We start from the raw sequence: 14417 nt of genomic DNA, 5'->3' as shown, positions 1-14417 counted from the left end.
CCCATATGCCGAGGGTGGCGGGTTCAAACTCAGCCCCTGCCAAACTGCAACAAAAAAATAGCCGGGCGTTGTGGCGGGCGCCTGTAGTCCCAGCTAATCGGGAGGCTGAGGCAAGAGAATCGCTTAAGCCCACGAGTCAGAGGTTGCTGTGAGCCGTGTGACGCCACGGCACTCTACCCGAGGGCGGTACAGTGAGACTCTGTCTCTACAAAAAAAAAAGAAAGAAAAAGTTCCATGGCTTTAGATCAAGTTATCTAATGATCTATCTGTGATTCTCACACTTCCCAAATTCAACTCTTATTCCAAACCAAACTAACTTTTGATCGTATAATATTCTGCGTTCCTCCTTTTATCCCCTCTGGGACCAAGTTCTCCCTCATCTCTACATTTCCAAATCTTGCCCACCTGCCAGGACTTGGCTCGAATGTCATGTTCTTATACAGATCACACACATTTCCATTATAAAAAAAGAAAGGTGGACAGTTAATTTTTTAAATTTTTCTTTATAGTTTATCTAAATATTAATGAGAACATTATTTTCTATCAAGACAATACATATTTTGATAACGAGAGTCATAACTGCTGGGCAGCACCTGTGGCTCAAGAAGTAGGGCACCGGCCCCATATACCAGGGGTGGTGGGTTCAAGCCCGGCCTGGCCAAAAACTGCAAAAAAAAAAAAAAAAAAAGGAATAACTTCTACATTTATAAGCCTTATTCCTCCGACCAGAAAACCACATTTCCCCATCAAAAAAAAAAAAAAGTCTGAAATACAGAGTAAGAGAGGTTGTATAGGTAGGAGTAATTACACCTTGTGATAAAAAAAAAAAGCAAAAGAATAAAAGTATAATGCTATAATGCTCTGCTATACCATTAATCCAGTACTGCTATGAATTTTCTTTTGGGTTGATTGCATGTCTTGGCAATTGTGAATTGGGCTGTGATGAACAGTCTAGTGCAAATAATAAATATTCAAACTAAATCAAAAGATTTATTTAAAGGACTATTACTGAGTTTAGCTTTCTAATGCTTTCACTTTTTCACTTCCTTGTCTGACTCAGTTGAGTATTAAATCATTCCTCCCATTTCTTCATTCACTGAAACGTTTGTACATCAAAAATTTCTTGATTATACTACAAATTACATGCTCAGGTAAAACAGATGACTAGAATATTTAGGTCCTCAATATATCTTGCCTTAAAAGTTAAGATCCAAATAATTTAAATGGGGTAGATTTAGTAATGGGCTTATCTCCTTCTAGTAACTCTCTTCAGCCTTATCAAACCATGTTTATTCAGTCAATCACTTCTTTTAGATAGTTTCCCTAATTCCTCCTCTACTTCCTCCCTAGGCCAATCAGTCCCTTCTTCATGTCACCAAAGGCTTTGTGCCTTTTATATTAAATGTATTACACTATCATGAAATTATTTGTTTATATATTGGCATTACTTAAATATAATTGTTTTATTTTTAACTAAAACATCTGCCAAAATACAAGGTACATTTTTCACAGAAGGAGAAAAATGAACATTAATTTGGAAAGTGCCATGTGAAATATATGTTCTGATAATAGCAAATGATGGTTGACAATTAATATATTTTTTCTGAGAGGAGACTGCTTTAAAGATTCATTTATACGTATGGAGAATTTGGCACAGAAAGTTATATACCAAGTACCTGTAATTACCAAATATTTATTGTTTACATATCATGAAGTGCTATGTTACCTAGTGTGGATTACAGAAAAATCCAAACCACATGAATGTCGTGATGATTACAGGGTTTTTTAATAGTGTTTTCAGTTCCGGTATGCTTCAAATGAATTTTCAGTGTTCGGCTATAGCTACATCCGGCTCTGAAGTGGTGGTACCACAGAGCGTTTTATCTCAGCACCAGTAACTTAGCAACTATAGATTCTAAGTAGACAGAAAATAAAAAAGATAGCTAAGCAGATTCAGTGAGATTTACTGACCAAAACTTTGCAACTTTCTGTTGTATTGATGCATTCTTTTGAGTTTCTTCCCGCACAGAAATGGCAGAATCACCTTGTAGCCATGAGATAACTACAAAGCCTTACACCACCTATTGGTCCAAAGAAGACAAGATAAATGATACTCCACCACAGATCATGCTATGGCTCTGCTTAGCAGCCTATTCCCCACATCCACCTGCTTACATGAAAGAATGACCCAATATTACCCCTAGCTCATTATGCTATTAATTCTCCACCTAATGATTTCTCACTGCCACTGTGCATGCATGCCCTGCACTTGACCTCAAACGTGTAGTGATGCTCAGAAGAACCCCTGACTTTGTTGGTAAGGGAAGCTGCTAGGGAGTCTAGGCCTCCCACCTGCCAGTTGATTTGTCCTGTGCAGTAAATGCTTTATTCCCTGATAATCCTGTTGTCTCAGAAATTGGCTTTTTGCACACTGAGTAATAATGAAACCCCCCGAGAGTTCATTAACAATTTCAGAAAGAAAAAAATATTATTTCCTGTCTTTGAGTTGCCAGTGTTATTGAAAAGCTCTTTATACAGACAGGGATTATTTTATCAAATACTATATATTTTTCTTTAATAGTTATTATTATACTTTTTTCTTAGATTTATGTAAATGGGGTAGAATTAACCAATCCCATTTCAGACATTAAATTTTAAACTACAAAAACTGACTCCAACAGAAATAGAAACTATGAAAACAAAATATATATGCGCGCACGTATATGTGTGTACAAACAAAATGTCTTAAACTTTCTACAGATAAAAGACCAGGACTAGATAGATTTACTGGTGAAATCCATCAAAGATGTAAAGCAGAATTAATACCAACGCTTTATAAACTCTTCCAAAATGTGAATTAGGCAGGAACACTTTTTAACTCATTCTATGAGGCCAATATTACCCTGATACCAAACCCCAAAACATCACAAGAAAAAAAACTATATACCATATCTTTTATTATATAGATGCAAATCCCTCAAGAGAACACTAACAAACCCAGAGTAGTACCACATGAAAATGGTTGTACACCTTGCCCAACTCAGATTTATTCTAAGAATTCAGGGTTGCTTTAAAATTCAAAATCAATTAATGTAACACACGTTAAAAAAACCACATGGTCATCTCAATAGACTCAAAGAAAACATGTGACATAGCTCACACCTCTTTATGATAAAGAGATTGATATTCTCTTTTAATTGAGAAAGGGACAGCTTTCAACCTGATATAAGACATCTCAGACATCTAAGACTGAATGTTTCCCACCTACAATGCAGAGTGACACTTTGTCAATTGTATTTAAGATTACACTAGAATTTTTACATTGCCCAGTCACGTAGATTAGAAAAAGAAATGAAAGTCATACACATTGTAAAAAACGAAGTTAAGCTCTTTGTAGATGACATGATGCTCAAACTCAGCAGGAACAAAACCAAACCTTTTCTCACACTAGAAAAACTATTAATATAACCATAATGAGACATAATAACAAGTACTAGTAAAGATGTAAAGAAATTGGAACCTCATACACTAATGAAGGAAATAGAAAGTGTACAGCTATTCAGCATGTAGTTTGGGATTCCTCAGTTGTTAAATGTAGAGATACTACATACCAGCATTTTATTTTAGCTATATACCCAAGAAAAAAAATAAAAATCCACTCCAAAATTTGTACATGAATATCTGTGGCAGTATTATTTACAGTATCCAAAAATGAAAACAGTCCAAATGTCCATCTTCTGAGGAAAAGGTAAATAAAATGTGGTATATCTCGAATATTCATCTAAAATAAAAGTTTTGATTCATACTAGAATATAAATGAACATTGAAAACAGTATGCTGGGCAGCACCTGTAGTTCAGTGAGTAGGGTGCTGGCCCCATATACCGAGGGTGGCGGGTTCAAACCCAGCCCCGGCCAAACTGCAACAACAGCAACAAAAAATAGCCGGGCGTTGTGGCAGGTGCCTGTGGTCCCAGCTACTCGGGAGGCTGAGGTAAGAGAATTGCCTAAGCCCAAGAGCTGGAGGTTGCTGTGAGCTGTGACACCATGGCACTCTATGCAGGGTGACAAAGTGAAACTCTGTCTCTAAACAAAAAAAAAAAAAAAAGTGAAAACATTATGCTAAGTGAAAAAACCAGGCTCTGCGCCTGTGGCTCAAGTGGCTAAGGCGCCAACCACATACACCTGAGCTGGGGGGTTCAAATCCAGCCTGGCCTGCCAAACAACAATGACGGCTGCAACCAAAAAATAGCCGGGCATTGTGGCAGGTGCCTGTAGTCCCAGCTACTTGGGAGGCAGAGGGAAGAGAATTGCTTAAGCCTGAGAATTTGAGGTTGCTGTGAATTGTGACGCCACGGCACTCTACCCAGGGTGACAGCTTGAGGCTCTGATTAAAAAAAAACAAAACCAGTATCACATATCACATCTCTGTATAAAATGTTTAGATTAGTAAAACTGATAAACACAGGAAGCAGGTGTGATTACATCTGGTGTAAATGTGTAGGTTCGAAGTATGTGGTTTCCTTTGGCGGGGTGGCGCTAAAAATATTCTAAAAATTATTGTAATGATTATCATACTATTCTAAATATATGAAAAACTCTTGAATTATATCCTAATAAATGGTTAACTGTAAGAAAAGTAAATTAAACTATAATAGAGCTTTTATTTAAGGAAAACTAAACTAAACATAATTTGTGATTTAATGCAACCATGCAATTATACTCTTAGGTTTTGCTCACATAAAAAACAAATGTTCACAGACAACCTGTACATGGCTTTTCATAGCAGCTTTGTTCATAACAGTCAATGCTCAGAAAACAACCCAGAGGTCCTTCAACCAGTGAACCATTAAACAAACTGTAGTATAATGATACCATGAAAAATCAGCAATAAAAAGGAACAACCTATTGATACACATAATAATCTCAGAGAATCTCCGGAGTCAAGCTTAATGAAAAGAGCCAATCCTCAAATGTTACATATTGGATGGTTCTATTTATATAACATTCTTGAAATGAAAATATTATTGAAATGAAGAATAGATAAGAAATTGTTAAGGGTTACAAAAGGGCAAGAAAGAATGAAATGTGTATGGCTGGGAAGATAACATGAGTGATGCTTGGGAAGATAGAAATGTTACGTGTATTATCTTAAAAAGTTAAAGAAAACTTGAAAAGTTAAAGAAAAGAGCACATTTTAAAAATGTATTAACTACTAGCAAGAGAAGAAAAATTCAGAAACCTACATTTTAGTCCCAATGTCATACAAAAATGAAAGACTTTATGAAACAGGTTAGAAAATCTTAAAGCGAAAGCAGGTTGATAAATTAAAAAAAAAAAAAAAGAAATGAGGAGATGGATAAGAGATATGGGGATTAATAAGGATTACAAGGGAATTAAATATACTATAAAATAAAAATCAATCTTGCAGCCAGTAAAAGGCAGAATAACATTTTGAAAATGGACTCAGTGATATGGAGGACTAACTTTAATGTCTTTTCCATAATGTTAGGAAAAGAAAAAAAGAAGTGAAACATGAGTAAGCTATGTGATAGAGGTAATAAAACCAATGGCAGATATCACTCATTTCTCTTTGTCTCATTTCTGTTCTGTCCCTGAATATGAAATAAACATGACTGGGACAGATAACATTTTCAAAAATAGAATTAAAATGAAGTTTTCAAAATTGAAAGCAAAGCCAAGTGTATAAATCAAAGAACTTAATACTTTTCTATCACAAGCAATCTAGGCATTTAACATAATTATAATACTGCATTGAAAATGCTATGTGGGTGAAAGAAAAAAGTGGTGTTACTTACAAAAAGGAAACAAAACCCTATAACAAAAGTAAACAAAGATACTGTCTCAATCTTCTTTTCATCATGCAGAGCCACAAGAAAATTCAAGACAGGAAACGACATTCACATTATTTTTATCATTAAGTTAAATTGCCAAGGCCTTATTAATCAATATGTATGTATGTTTGAAGTTAATAAAACAAATAATTATTTTAAATGGTGGGAACACAACTTTTAAACAGTGGGTGGACTACAACTAGTGAAAATTGCACATTTGATGCATACCAAAGTAATTCCCATGTCATGATTCTATAACTGTGCCTAGGTGCACATTACATTTGCCCTGGGTTTGCCTCAAACTGGCAAGTTCATTTACTTAGCTTAATAAAGATATATAGCTGGTTTATGTTTTGTTTTTGTTTTAAAACCCTTTCAGTATTTGATTCTGCGTCTGAAAACTTTGTATGCGTGTACATTAAGTCATGTATATCAATAGGTAAGGAACTGGTCACAGGTTAGAATAACATTGATGATTAACATAGCCTCCGGCTTAGCTCTATAAACCCATAAGTTGTAGCTTACGTAGCAGTAGCTCACTCTCTTGACAAATGGAAAAGTTGTGTTTTAAGAAAAACAGCCCTAAGATTCTGCAAGTCATTTTCTGTTTGGAAGACACAGGAATATTAACATCATAAATCCAATTGCTTAGTATTCGTACATCCACCTGTCACTTTTACTACTGCACTGTCACCATCAACATATAAAACTTAACTCAGTTTTTCTAATATCTGTTTCAGTACACATAATAATTTTTTAAATTTAATTTTTAAATATTTTAAAAATTGCCCCCCCAAATCTAAGTAAAATTATACTACTTCTCAAGCAAATGAAAGAATCACTTTCAAAATTCACACTGAGTTTAGAGGACATTTCTTTAAAATAAACACTTGTTGAAAATTCCATAGTTTCCGCATTTGGGTAAAAAGTTTGCACATAGCTCTTCATTCCAATGTGAAGATGGCCAAGTGTTCATCAGAGCTAACTGGTGTGTCTGAAATAACTAATATTAACAGTAACGTTCTCCTAGGAGGGTAAGCAGGTTTGACAACTATCAAAGTGTAAAAGATGAATGTAGATGCTCAGGATTACAGGAAAAGATATTTAATGTACCTACCAATGATGAAAGATTACTTTCAGAATGTATGTAGTGGGCCAGGTGTGGTGGCTCACACTTGTAATCCTAGCACTCTGGGAGGCCAAGGCTGGTGGACTGCTTGAGCTCGGGAATTCAAGACCAGCCTGAACAAAAGTGAGACTCCCATTTCCACTAAAATAGAAAAACTAGCCTGGAGTAGTGGAGCATACCTGTAGTACCAGCTACTTGGGAGGCTGAGGGAAGAAGATCATTTGAGCCCAAGAGTTTGAGGTTGCTGAGAGCTATGATGCTATGGCACTCTACGGAGGGCAACAGACTTAGATTCTGTGTCAAAAAAAAAAAAAAAAGAAAGAAAGAAACAAAGAAAGAAAAAAGAAAGGAAGAAAGAAAAGAAATACATGTATTGAAATAAAAATAACATTTGGGGTGGGATCGTGGCAGAAATCTGTCATGTTTAATTAACACCTATAAGGAGGGGCAGGTTGTTAACAACCAGTGCATATCTATTCTAAATTATGTGCATGCTTTAACAAAGCAAATAAAAATAAATAAAGCTGGTGTCTTCAAACAAACGATTCTCTTGTATCACATTTTCTCAGCCTAGCTACAATATAATCATTAATGAGCTGAATACCATTAACATGCATGAATCCCTGTACACACATTACTCAGAAAAAAAAATCCTTATCCTTCAGCAAGAGGTATGCCGTGTATTCCCTACATTTTACCTGTTAGATGGGAGCTCACCTACAACTGGGATGCTACCTAACAAATGCCATCAATATAATCCAATCATATGTACCCTTATATTAATCCGAAAGAAATAAAGAAAAAAATCTTTTTAATATTTAAGAAATTTAGTGGAATGCAGACCTCACACATTTTTAAAACCAAATTAAAATAATGTTTGAAATTTTGAGTTTTAAAATCAAAGTTACTTTGTATAGCCATTTAACTCAAAATCTTGAATATGATTACTAATAGAGCCCTAAAAACTAGTATTATAGTAACAAACTCCAGTTATACTAGCAGCAAGATTTTGAAGATACTTCATTCTTCAAAAACAAAATAAGCAAACAAAAATTATAAAAGAGTATAATACAAAAAGTAAAAAGCATATATATGCATGCAGCAAAGAAATAACATATCTAGTAAACAAATTAAAATATTTAATGTTGAAAATGATCAAAGAAATTCAAATTAATAAACAACATTTTCCTTATTAAACATTGCCAATACACTATGAAGGAGATTTGGGAAGAAAGAACCACTCTCTTGCAAATTGTTAATATGAAAATCGCTTCAACATTTCTAATACATGTTTTGTCAAGTGATCAAGACAGTCTCATTCTTTTCAGCTGGATTATATGGTTAGACAGCTTTCTTCCTAATGTTAGGCTCCTGATCTCCCTTTTCTTAGAACACTTACCTTAGAAAACTTGCCCAAATCCGTCCTCCACCCTTTTGGAATGTTAGACTTTTTAAAAGTTTCTTGCCAATATCAACAGGCAGAAACATCTTTCTCATGCTCCTGGAAGCAATCACTTTAAACTACCATTGTCTAGGAAGATAAAATAGTGACCCCCATCTCACATTCTCTGTAGGAAGTAGGTACCAAACTCCAGTTGCTTGGCTTGCTCAAGTTGTAAAGTGACCTCCTGTCATGAAGATACCAGGAAATAATTAGCAAACACAGGTGGCGGCCAGCAATCTTACTCCCTTCCACCTTCCTAGGTTCTTAAAAACCCTCCAGTCCTCTTGCTCAATAGAATTGAGCTCAGAGTGAGTTCTGGGCTCTTCTCTCTGCTGCCATAATCTCTTGCTTATTTTAACTTGTTTCAGTGAAAGGTTTGCTCAACAGAATATACACGTTCTGTTATGGTCCTTTATCTGATGATTTCAAAGATAACACTATGTACTTACAAACATGCAAGTACAAAGTGGTTCATTATTTATAATAACAAATTAAAAATAAAAATGTGTATAATTTTAAGTAGAAAATGCTCTGCAGTTACAGTTATAACATTATTCTAATTGCATTATATAGATGTGTATGTGTGTGTGTGCGTGTACATCTCAGAAGATAGGTGTGCGTGTTTGTATATCCAGATAATCAGTGGATCTCTCGCTATATTTTTTAATTTTCTAACTTTTCATTATAAATATAACAAGCAATTTCTAAACCCTAAACATACAACTCATATTTAAAAAAAAAATTCCATGTATATATTATGTTTTGTAATTATTACTATACTTAAAATATGCTTTACCCTTTATTACTTATTTTTCTTACATTAATTAATTACATCATAAAAATAAGATTAACCTACTATCTGCCAGACTGTTTTAGTTGCTAGGTCTTTGATCTCATGGACTTCCACAAGAGTGATAAAAGAAATGAAAATATTAAATTTATAAGGTTAGACAATTAACACTAGAAAAAGTTCTACATACATTATTGCTAAATGTCACTGGGGTCCCCTTCAAAGTACTCTCCTTGGGAAGCTGTACACCGATGCCAGCACCTAGTCCAACCTTCAAAGCACTTTTCTGTGATGACAGCTGTGATGACCATTCCAAAAAAAGAGTTCCAAAATTGCTTTGAAGGGTAGACTAGGTGCTGGCACGGGTGTCTAGCTTCCTAAGGAGAGCACTTCAAAGGTGACCAGAGTGATAGTCAGCAATGGGGTACATAACACTTTTTCTTTCATGTATGAGATAGTGAATTTGATTGTCCAACCTCATATGAACATGAAAAAGGAAAAAAAGGAAAATTACTTTAGAGAAAGAGTTATTCTGGTTCCTTTGTTTATAATCCCTTTAGCTACTCTCAGGAAAGTGACTGGACTAGAACAGCAAATGGGGAGGCATGACAGTAAACTTGTGAGCTTCCCGCATGGCTTATCACTGACTGAGATTGAGGTGATATAGAAGTGGCGCTGTGAGTAGATTTTTAGATTATCTGTAGTTTGAAGTTAGAACCAGAAGGATTCTTAGATGTGAGGGAGGACAATAGCAATGATGGTGGCACCTTTTGTCAGGATGAAGAAAAATCAAGCAATGATGGATTTGGGAACAAAATTAAAACTCGCTTTTGAACTCATTCGATTTTAAATTGGATTTCATGACACATTTCCGATATACAAATTATTCATGAGATATTTCACATTATCTTTATTTTTAAATCCAATATGAAGTATACACTTATAGCATATCTTTATTCAGATACAGAAGCGTCATCTAAAATACTTATCTGTATTGATTATGTAAATCTAAAAGTCTAAGATACAGTTCATTTGAAGAACTAGCCTCACACCCCCATGTTGTTTTATACTTACTAACAAAATGTCCAATAACTGAATTAAGTACCAAAACAATTTCCTTTAATAATGCCATAATCTGTTAGCAAAAGTACTTTGTCTTTTTAACTTTGTAAAAAAAAATGATTTTGCTTTGAAGCCAAAGCATTCTAATTTCAAAAGGTATATCTGTTCATTGGTCCAAGTAAAATAATTCACTAACTCTTAGGCCAACTAACAATTATTAACTTTTAACGAAGAGGAAAATTGAACAATTGAGAAACAACTCTAATTACATCAACCTTGAAACAATATTCTTCAGTTTCACATGTAATTTGTGCCACTACAAGATTTACATAATACTGTCAATAGTTAAAATCTCCCGTGTATTAATTCTTATTAGAAAAATGTGAAAAATCATTCTATTGTTTTGTTAGGAAAAATTTCTATTACATTCTAAATTAGTGGGACTATCTACCTATCAAAAGTGTCCAACCTTTTGGCTACTCTGCACCTCATTGGAAGGAGAGTTATGGGCCGCACATAAACCATTAAGTACACACAGACTAATGAAGACTGATGAGCAGGGAAAAAAAAAAAGTCCATGCACAATTTTTGCCATATCCGCCACCATAGAAAAGCAAAAATGTCCTCATACAATCTTCATGGACCACAGACCATAGCTTAGACACCCTGTTTTTTCTTTCTTTGGAGATTCAAGTTTAGTTCACTTTTGTAAAGTGGAGTAAGGAAAAATAAATAAAGCAAGATGTTATTTTTTATCTTTGATGACTGAATAGCTGACAGTCAATTTTTATCTTTGACGATTGAATATCTGGCTATCATTTCTTTAATTTTATAATAATTTGACTTTGAATTGACATTGTGGTAAATATTTATATAACTTCATTGACTCAACCTGTGAGTATTTTGGCAAAAAACACAAAATCAGTACATTCATTGCCTTCTATTTCCTTCAACAATTTTATAAACTGGAAATGAGTCTAAGCTTTTACACATATATACTAAACAACTGTGTCCACTGCACTTGTCTTAGAGTCTGCTTCAGAAAACTGAACACAATTTCAGCATTGTACAATGCTGAAGCCGTAAGGAAAATATTAGCCATTTGTTTTATTTAATAAAGTTTTAATAAATCAGGGCTGTTTTACATAACATAGCTGTAGCATTAACCATTGTGTTCACTGTTTAATAAACTAAATTTTTGTTTTCTAGCTGAAATCCATATTTGATAGTTATAAAAATTGCCCTCCAAAATCTTTTCCATTAATTCTTTTTTAGTTCAAAAATTGACATTTCTTCATAAATATTTAAGTGCTGTGAAGAAATATTACCCAAAGTCCTTATTTTTTAATTCACCAAAATCTAAAAATGTACTAGGAAATTTTAATATTTTGGATCAACTGTCCTATAATATTGTTAGAAAGCTCTTGTATGTTATAGTCAAATGTTTGGTCAATTAATTGAAGATTTTTTACTCATTGTCAAATAATCCTTTTAATCTTACCTTCACAATTTTCAAACAAAATTTCCAAACTGAAATACAATATTATACTATTTTCTCATCTAAAAATGGTCTTCTTAGTTCAAGAATTTATGTTGTTGTATGACAGTCCAAACTAAGGTACAATCTCAGATTCTGTTAAAAATCATTTTAAAATTTATTATATGACTCTAAGTTTAGTTAACTAGCTTCCTCGGCTCTTTCGTTAATACTAAGAGAAAACGGTTGATCAAATTCACTATATAATTTTCTGAAGATATGTCTTAATAAAGAACATTTTAATATCTTTAAAAAATCTTTTTGGGCAACAAACAGGTTTTCCATTTGGCTCTGCTGCAGCAAAATGCAATTGCCATTTATAGTGAAACTAGTAACATACCTTTACCTCCACTCCCTTATACTTTAGTGTTTTAGTTGTAGTTCAAGCATCTACATTCCTGCTTTATTTTACTTTAATGATACTTTTTCAAGGACACCCACTTTCACCACTTACTTTCAACAGTACTGAAGACTTAGCCATAGCAACAGGGGTGGAGGAAGAACTATAGGGCATCTGAATAGGAAAATGGAAAAAAAAAAAAAAGTCAAACTATCTTTGCTGATGATATGAACTTATCACATGAAAATCCTAAAGACTTTGAGAATTGGTAAATGAATTCAGTATAGTCTCCATTTACAAAATCAATGTACAAAAATCAGTAGTAAACACTATATACTAATAATAGCCAAGTCAAGAATCAAATCAGGAATTCAATGTCATTTACAAAAGGTAGCTGCAAAAAATTAATGAAATATCTAGGAATATATTCTTTTTTTGTGTGTGTGTGTGTGGTTTTTGGCTGGGGCTAGGTTTGAACCTGCCACCTCTGGCATATGGGACCGGCGCCCTACTCCTTGAGCCACAGGCACCGCCCTCTAGGAATATATTCAATTAAGCAGGTGAAAGATCTCTATGAGGAGAATTACAAAAACCAATGAAAGAAATTGTAGATGACACAAATGGAAAACTATCCCATAGTTAGGGATTAAGAGAATCAACGTTGTTAAAATGACCACACTCCCCAAACTGATTTATAGGGGGTGGGGGGGGGGAATCTTCAAGGAAACCAAATCAGCAAATAAATAAACAAACGAATAAATAAATAAAACACAGATTGCCCCATTAAAAAGTGGGCAAAGGAAATGAACATTTTTCAAAAGAGATGCAAATAGCCTACAAGTATATGAATAAAATGCTCAACATTATTAATTATCAGAGGAATACAAATCAAAACCACAATGATTCACCACATTACCAATGTGAGAATGGCTATTATTAAAAGAAGGTCAAAAAACAATAGATGTTGTAACAGGTGTTGGTGTGAATGCAGGGAAAAAGGAATGCTTACACACTGTGGTAGAAATGAAAATAAGTGCAACCTCTATGAAAAGGTAGTATGGAGATTTCGCAAAGAAATAAAAGTTTATCTACAAGTTTCGATTCAGCAATGCCACTATGGGTCCTATCCAAAGAAAAAAGAAGTCATTATATTAAAAACATACCTGTACATGAATGTTTATCACAGTACTATTCACAATAGCAAAAATATGAAATCAACCTAAGTACCAATCAATTGATGAGTACATAAAGAAAATGTGCTGCACACCATGGAATACTCCTCAGCCATAAGAAATAATGCAATAATTTCTTTTGTAGTAACTTGAATGTAACTTGGGGACATTATCCTAAATGAAGTAACTCAGGAAGAAAAAACCAAACACAGCATTTCTCAGTTATAAGTGGGAAGTAGCTCTGGGTGCTCATGGTCATACAAAGTGACATAATAAACATTGGAGACTCAGAAGGAGGAGGATGGGCGGAGGGTGGGAGAGATGAAAATTGCGGGTACTACAATGTATACTGTTTGGGTGACAGATACACTAAATGCCCAAACATCACCACTATACAAGTCACCCATGTAAGAAAACAACCTGTGTCCTCTAAATGTATCAAAATAAAATATAAAAGTTTCCCCATAGATATTTTTAAACTAGAAAATAATATAAACATATTTTGATTAAAATAATAGGATACATTTCATTGTTTACATAGTTATCATTGTAATTTTCACTGTCTACATAAAATGTTTAAGTAAACATATTACAATGTTACTTTAATACAGAGAAAAAATCATTTGAACCAAATCGATCCATTGCCACTGATCAAATCACTGATGTGTTTATGTATCTAACTAGACATGACTCATACACTACTGTGGGCTCAATACAACATCTTACATGATGCAAAGGTTAAAATAAAATATAGTTTTGAGTTTAAAGGAAAAATGGCTTATGCTGCTTCAGTTTTAAAATTTCAATGCAATTAAAATTAAACAATTCAAATTTCAAATTTTGTTCCTCAGTTCCACTGGCTGCATTTAATGCACTCAACCCAGCCAAACACATTTTAATAGAAGCCATAACAAAATAAAAATCTAGTCTTATTTTTTAGCCTCACATAGTAAAACGTCTTTGAAGAATTTTATAGTAAAAGCTACTTCTTTTAACATTGCTCAAAGGATTCCTGAATCCAAAGAAAGAAACAAAGGCAAAAAATGCTACCATGTTTCTTTAATGGCTAGCCCTCATTTTCAGGAGGCA

At 33.9% G+C, this 14417-nt stretch overlaps 1 protein-coding gene across 5 annotated transcripts in view; it reads right to left on the bottom strand.

The window, feature by feature from the left end:
- GRIK2 (glutamate ionotropic receptor kainate type subunit 2) overlaps nt 1-14417 on the bottom strand; it is a 735964-nt gene that overhangs the window by 102184 nt on the left and 619363 nt on the right. The window lies entirely within an intron of this gene.

Source organism: Nycticebus coucang, chromosome 5 (assembly GCF_027406575.1).
Source record: "Nycticebus coucang isolate mNycCou1 chromosome 5, mNycCou1.pri, whole genome shotgun sequence".
NCBI lineage: Eukaryota > Metazoa > Chordata > Mammalia > Primates > Lorisidae > Nycticebus > Nycticebus coucang.
This window is presented reverse-complemented; position numbering and strand designations above follow the sequence as displayed.